Raw genomic sequence first — 7,851 nt, 5'->3', positions numbered from 1 at the left:
CGGACTAAACATCCCGCCGCCCAAGCCCCCAATAGCAATAGGACTGTCATAGTCAGGCCCTTACAGCCCCTGGCGAACATTCCAAGTCACCCAGAGGCACATAACAGCCCCCCCAGCCCAGCAAATAATAGCGACTGTTCTCGTGTCGACAACCCTTACAGGCTCTCCGGCTAATTCCCAGTCCAGAGGCCACAACAGCCCCTCCAGGCCCCAATAAATAGTGACTGTTGTGTGCACTTACAGCCCCCTGGCATTTCCCAGTACGACAGAGGCACAATACAGCCCCCCCCCGTCCTGCAGCCCAATAAATGTGACTGTCTTGTGGCACCTTAACAAAGCCCCCCTTTGGGCATCTCCCAGCACCAGAGCACAAAAAAAACCCCCCCCCCAGCCTCAATAAATAGTGACTGTCTGTGGCACGCTGACATACCCCCCCTGGCTATTCCAGTACCAGAGAGCCAAACAGTCCCCCCCCCAGCCCAATAAATAGCTGACTGTCTTGTGGCCCTTACAGCCCCCCTGCATTTCCCGTATCCCACGAGGCACCAAACAGCCCCCCCAGCGCAATAAATAGTGACTATCTGCTGGCACATTACAGCCCCCCTGCATTTCCCTAGCTAACCCACGATGGCACCAAAACAGCCCCCCCAGCCACACATAACATACGTTGTACTAGTCTGTGGGCCATATCTACACAGCCCTCGACACCCCTATGTCTGATTTCCCCCAAGTACCCAGAACGGCACAAACAGCCCCCCCAGACCCAATAAAGTTAGTGACTGTCTGTGCACCTTACAGCCAGCCCCTCTGGCATTCCCAGGATTACGCCCAGTCGCACCTAAAACCAGCCCCCCCTCCCAGCCCAATAAAATGAGTGACCGTCCGTTGTGGCACCTACGCCCCATCGGCATTCCAGTACACAGACGCACAGACAGCCCTCCAGACCTCAGACTAACAACGGCACTGAAGCCGCACCTGAATATGACGGCAGCCAAGTTTCTTTCTCGCCTTACTGAAGCATGGTGTCTCGGACTCACGTACGTAAGGCCGCATACGACCACCTGCGGGCACCTCCTCAACACACGCTTCCGCATTCGTGTACTCACCGACTCGCTCCTAGATACGCCTGCTCGCGTCCGACTTGGTGGCACCTGCTACACTCGCGCATCCGGCCCCTGCGCACGAACTCTATACCCTTAGCTATTCGACTCAGCATGGGCACAAACAGCACCCCCCCTGCGAGTGCAACACCGCCAGTCCCGACGCCAGCTCAATTTACCACAATCAAATACGTGCACTGCGTCCGGACTGTGCACCTTACAGCCCCCCCGCCCACTTTAGGCTAATTCCCAAGTACCCCAGAGGCACAAACAGCCCTCCAGCGCCAAGCACAATAGCGACTGTCTAGTGAATGCACCTCTTACAGCATCCCCGACGCTCGAGCAATTCGCCTGCAGTTATAGAGCAGCTAAGTAGGTGCCTCATAACTTCAGCACTCCCACCTGGCTCCCCCCCGCTCCATCAAATTTACGTGACCTGGTCTGTTGGCACCTTACAAGCCCCCCTGCTATTCCCAGTAACCCAGAGGCACCAAACAGCCCCCCGCCAGCCGCCAAAATAACACTATGACTGTCGCTGTGGCACCCTTACAGGCCCCCCGGCTTTCCCGTACCAGGAGCACACAGCCCCCCACCCAGCCAATAAATAGCTGACTGTCTGTCGTCACTTACAGCCCCCCTGGCATTCCCTGTCCCAGAGGCACAAACCCAGCCCCCCGCACAGCCCATAAATAGTGAGCTGTCCTGTGGCACCTTTACAGCGGTCCCCCTGCTTCCCAGTACCCAGAGGCACAAACAGCCCCCCCCCACACAGATACGTCACGCACGCCCAATTCAAAATAGCTGGACTGTCTGTTGCACCTGCAGCCCCCCTGGGCATTTCCCATAATACCAGAGGCACACTAAACAGCCCCCCCCCAGCCGCAGCTCCCCAATGGATATAGTGACTGGCGTGCGTTGGGCACCCGACAGCCCCCATGCATTCCAGTACCAGAGATGTCTCCAGATTGATATACCCTCATTCCACCCTAGCGTATCCCACGACAAAACAGGACCGCCCCCCCCCTAGCCCAAAGTAAATAGTGAACTGTCTGTGGCACCTATACAGCCCCTGCATTCCCTAGTACCCCAGACGGCACAAACAGCGCCCCCCCGCCCAGCCCAATAACATAGTAGACTGTTGTGCACCTCTACAGCCCAGCCCCTGCCGCATTCCCAGTACCCAGAGGCCACAAACAGCCCCCCCAGCCCAATAATAGTGACTGTTGCTGTGCCACCTTTACAGCCCCCCCTCATTCCCAGACCCAGAGGTACAAACAGCCCCCCGCCAGAGCCATAAATTGGACTGTCTGTGGCACCTTACAGCCCCCCTGGCATCTCCAAGTACCAGAGGGCACAAACAGCCCCCCGCCCCAAGTCATCAACTAGTTGACTGTTGTGGCACCTCTACAGCCCCCCTGGCATTCCCCTAGTACCCAGGGCACAAACAGGCCCCCAGCCCAATGACGACATGATCGTGACGTGTCCTGTTGCACCTTATCAGCCCCCCTGGGCATTCCCAAGGTACCCACAGGCACAAACAGGCCCCCCCCCGCCCACAAATAAATATAGACTGTCTGTACGGCACTCTTACAGCCCCCCGCTTGGCATTTCCAGTACCCAGAAGGCACAAAAACCGCCAGCCGGGAGGAGGGCCCCCCAGGTTCTATGCCGATCCAATAATAATTTACTGACTGATCTGTGGGCACCTTTACACCCCCTGGGCATTCCCAGTACCAGAGCACAAACCATGCGCCCCCCCCCCCAGACGCCTAATAGAATAGTAGATCTGTCGTCTGGCCACCTACGCCCCGCCTGCATTCCCGAGTACCCAGGAGGCAAAACACGCCCCCCAGCCCCAATAAGAATCAGTTGGGACTGTCTGTGGCACCTTACAGCCCCCCTGGCATTCCCAGTACCCAGAGGCACAAACAGCCCCCCCCAGCCCAATAAATAGTGACTGTCTGTGGCACCTTACAGCCCCCCTGGCATTCCCAGTACCCAGAGGCACAAACAGCCCCCCCACGCCCAATAAATACTGTGACTGTCTGTGGCACCTTACAGCCCCCCTGGCATTCCCAGTACCCAGAGGCACAAACAGCCCCCCCAGCCCAATAAATAGTGACTGTCTGTGGCACCTTACAGCCCCCTGGCATTCCCAGTACCCAGAGGCACAAACAGCCCCCCCCAGCCAATAAATAGTGACTGTCTGTGGCACCTTACAGCCCCCCTGGCATTCCCAGTACCCAGAGGCACAAACAGCCCCCCCCAGCCCAATAAATAGTGACTGTCTGTGGCACCTTACAGCCCCCCTGGCATTCCCAGTACCCAGAGGCACAAACAGCCCCCAGCCCAATAAATAGTGACTGTCTGTGGGCACCTTACAGCCCCCCTGGCATTCCCTGTACGCCAGAGGCACAAACAGCCCCCCCAGCCCCAATAAAATAGTGACTGGTCGGTTGGCACCTTACAGCCCCCTGGCCATTCCCAGTACCCAGAGGCACCAAACAGCCCCCCCCCCAGCCCAATAAATAGTGACTGTCTGGTGGCACCTTACAGCCCCCCTGGCATTCCCCAGTACCCAGTAGGCACAAACAGGCCCCCCCCCACCCCATAAATAGTGACTGTCTGTGGCACCTTTACAGCCCCCCTGGCATTCCCAGTACCCAGAGGCACAAACAGCCCCCCCCAGCCCAATAAATAGTGACTGTCTGTGGCACCTTACAGCCCCCCCCTGGCATTCCCAGTACCCAGAGGCACAACAGCCCCCCCCCAGCCCAATAAATAGTGACTGTCTGTGGCACCTTACAGCCCCCCTGGCATTCCCAGTACCCAGAGGCACAAAACAGCCCCCCAGCCCAATAAATAGTGACTGTCTGTGGCACCTTACAGCCCCCCTGGCATTCCCAGTACCCAGAGGCACAAACAGCCCCCCCCAGCCCAATAAATAGTGACTGTCTGTGGCACCTTACAGCCCCCCTGGCATTCCCAGTACCCAGAGGCACAAACAGCCCCCCCAGCCCAATAAATAGTGACTGTCTGTGGCACCTTACAGCCCCCCTGGCATTCCCAGTACCCAGAGGCACAAACAGCCCCCCCAGCCCCAATAAATAGTGACTGTCTGTGGCACCTTACAGCCCCCTGGCATTCCCAGTACCCAGAGGCACAAACAGCCCCCCCCCCAGCCCAATAAAATAGTGACTGTCTGTGGCACCTTACAGCCCCCCCTGGCATTCCCAGTACCCAGAGGCACAAACAGCCCCCCCCAGCCCAATAAATAGTGACTGTCTGTGGCACCTTACAGCCCCCCTGGCATTCCCAGTACCCAGAGGCACAAACAGCCCCCCCCAGCCCAATAAATAGTGACTGTCTGTGGCACCTTACAGCCCCCCTGGCATTCCCAGTACCCAGAGGCACAAACAGCCCCCCCCAGCCCAATAAATAGTGACTGTCTGTGGCACCTTACAGCCCCCCTGGCATTCCCAGTACCAGAGGCACAAACAGCCCCCCCCCAGCCCAATAAATAGTGACTGTCTGTGGCACCTTACAGCCCCCCCTGGCATTCCCAGTACCCAGAGGCACAAACAGCCCCCCCCCAGCCCAATAAATAGTGACTGTCTGTGGCACCTTACAGCCCCCTGGCATTCCAGTACCCAGAGGCACAAACAGCCCCCCCCAGCCCAATAAATAGTGACTGTCTGTGGCACCTTACAGCCCCCCCTGGCATTCCCAGTACCCAGAGGCACAAACAGCCCCCCCCCAGCCCAATAAATAGTGACTGTCTGTGGCACCTTACAGCCCCCCTGGCATTCCCAGTACCCAGAGGCACAAACAGCCCCCCCCCAGCCCCAATAAATAGTGACTGTCTGTGGCACCTTACAGCCCCCCCTGGCATTCCCAGTACCCAGAGGCACAAACAGCCCCCCCCCAGCCCAATAAATAGTGACTGTCCTGTGGCACCTTAACAGCCCCCTGGCATCCCAGTACCCAGAGGCACAAACAGCCCCCCCCCAGCCAATAAATAGTGACTGTCTGTGGCACCTTACAGCCCCCCCCCCTGGCATTCCCCAGTACCCAGAGCACAAACAGCCCCCCCAGCCCAATAAAATAGTGACTGTCTGTGGCACCTTACAGCCCCCCTGGCATTCCCAGTACCCAGAGGCACAAACAGCCCCCCCCCCAGCCCAATAAATAGTGACTGTCTGTGGCACCTTACAGCCCCCCCTGGCATTCCCAGTACCCTAGAGGCACAAACAGCCCCCCCCCAGCCCAATAAATAGTGACTGTCTGTGGCACCTTACACAGCCCCCTGGCATTCCCAGTACCCAGAGGCACAAACAGCCCCCCCCAGCCCAATAAATAGTGACTGTCTGTGGCACTTACAGCCCCCCTGGCATTTCCAGTACCCAGAGGCACAAACAGCCCCCCCCCAGCCCAATAAATAGTGACTGTCTGTGGCACCTTACAGCCCCCTGGCATTCCCAGTACCCAGAGGCACAAACAGCCCCCCCCAGCCCAATAAATAGTGACTGTCTGTGCACCTTACAGGCCCCCCTGGCATTCCCAGTACCCAGAGGCACAAACAGCCCCCCCCAGCCCAATAAATAGTGACTGTCTGTGGCACCTTACAGCCCCCTGGCATTCCCAGTACCCAGAGGCACAAACAGCCCCCCCCAGCCCAATAAATAGTGACTGTCTGGTGGCACCTTACAGCCCCCCTGGCATTTCCGTACCCAGAGGCACAAACAGCCCCCCCCCAGCCCAATAAAATAGTGACTGTCTGTGGCACCTTACAGCCCCCTGGCATTCCCAGTACCAGAGGCACAAACAGCCCCCCCCCAGCCCATAAATAGTGACTGTCTGTGGCACCTTACAGCCCCCCTGGCATTTTCCAGTACCCAGAGGCACAAACAGCCCCCCCCCAGCCCAATAAATAGTGACTGTCGTGGTACCTTACAGCCCCCCTGGCATTCCAGTACCAGAGCACAAACAGCCCCCCCCCCAGCCCAATAAAATAGTGACTGTCTGTGGCACCTTACAGCCCCCCTGCATTTCAGTACCCAGAGCACAAACAGCCCCCCCCCAGCCCAATAAATAGTGACTGTCTGTGGCACCTTACAGCCCCCCTGGCATTCCCAGTACCCAGAGGCACAAACAGCCCCCCAGCCCAATAAATAGTGACTGTCTGTGGTACCTTACAGCCCCCCTGGCATTCCCAGTACCCAGAGGCACAAACAGCCCCCCCCAGCCCAATTAAATAGTGACTGTCTGTGGCACCTTACAGCCCCCCTGGCATTCCCAGTACCCAGAGGCACAAACAGCCCCCCCCAGCCCAATAAATAGTGACTGTCTGTGGCACCTTACAGCCCCCCCTGGCATTCCCAGTACCCAGAGCACAAACAGCCCCCCCCCAGCCCAATAATAGTGACTGTCTGTGGCACCTTACAGCCCCCCTGGCATTCCCAGTACCCAGAGGCACAAACAGCCCCCCCCAGCCCAATAAATAGTGACTGTCTATGGCACCTTACAGCCCCCCCTGGCATTCCCAGTACCCAGAGGCACAAACAGCCCCCCCCCAGCCCAATTAAATAGTGACTGTCTATGGCACCTTACAGCCCCCCTGGCATTCCCAGTACCCAGAGGCACAAACAGCCCCCCCCAGCCCAATAAATAGTGACTGTCTGTGGCACCTTACAGCCCCCCCGGCATTCCCAGTACCCAGAGGCACAAACAGCCCCCCCAGCCCAATAAATAGTGACTGTCTGTGGCACTTACAGCCCCCCTGGCATTCCCAGTACCCAGAGGCACAAAACAGCCCCCCCAGCCCAATAAATAGTGACTGTCTGTGGCACCTTACAGCCCCCCTGGCATTCCCAGTACCCAGAGGCACAAACAGCCCCCCAGCCCAATAAATAGTGACTGTCTGTGGCACCTTACAGCCCCCCTTGTACTAATGCTATTGACTGAGTCAGCACTTGTGCTCCAATGAGCTGCTTGGATTGACTTTCACTAAAGGGGCGTGTTCAGGGGAGGAGGGGGAGGATCCAGATTTAACCCTATAGGGGCAGTAGCCACGCTGGAGCCCACGTCGGCTCATTGGTAAACACTAGGCAGTTTGGCCCCAGCATTGCCCCAGGGTCCCAGCCGGGCAGCTGCTGCCAACTCCCATATTCGGGCGCCCGGCCAGGGAATGCGCCTGCAGATCATTAATGAGAAGCAGCTTCTGTACAAGCCCAGAACTTTGCCTTTGGGGGAGTCACTTTCCAAAAAAGTTGCAGCTTCACAGACGACCCAGTGCTACAAGTAAGGTTCTGTGGGGTTTGGGGGGGACTGAGGGGGCAGAAGAGTTTGGGGGGTTCTGTGTATGGTCAGGGGCAGCCTTATCTGTATTAAAGTGAGATAATATTCTATATATGTCCAAACATGGGGAAGCAGTTCCTCTTTGCACCCCTCACTTCCTGCTTTGGGGGGGGGGCTCACACCCACTTAAGCCAATACAGAAGGCAGTATATTATGTGGGTGTATATACCTGTGAGCCTGCAGCTGCAGTTAAACTACAACTCCCAGAATGCTTTAGGAACCAGGCTGAGAGCTGCAGTTCAACCGCAGCGGAGGAATCGCCAGTTACAGATCCTGGAAGCACAGAGCGGGGTCAGGTTTGGCCGCTGTGTTGTCGATTTGCACCCCCACATTGTTCCATGTGTTTGTTGGGGGTGTGTGGGGGGAGTGGCAGTGGTGGGGGGAGTGGCTGGAC

At 57.6% G+C, this 7,851-nt stretch overlaps 1 protein-coding gene across 1 annotated transcript in view; it reads left to right on the top strand.

The window, feature by feature from the left end:
* The first annotated feature begins 7,167 nt into the window (after positions 1–7,167).
* Positions 7,168–7,851, top strand: part of sardh (sarcosine dehydrogenase) — a 60,831-nt gene continuing 60,147 nt past the window's right edge. Inside the window, exon 1 of the mRNA XM_031891565.1 lies at positions 7,168–7,400. The gene's annotated coding sequence lies outside the window, so the exon portion shown is untranslated. The remainder of the gene's footprint in view (positions 7,401–7,851) is intronic.

This window comes from Xenopus tropicalis, chromosome 8 (genome assembly GCF_000004195.4).
Source record: "Xenopus tropicalis strain Nigerian chromosome 8, UCB_Xtro_10.0, whole genome shotgun sequence".
NCBI lineage: Eukaryota > Metazoa > Chordata > Amphibia > Anura > Pipidae > Xenopus > Xenopus tropicalis.
The sequence above is the reverse complement of the archived record's forward strand: the minus strand, read 5'-3'. Positions and strand labels throughout refer to the sequence as shown.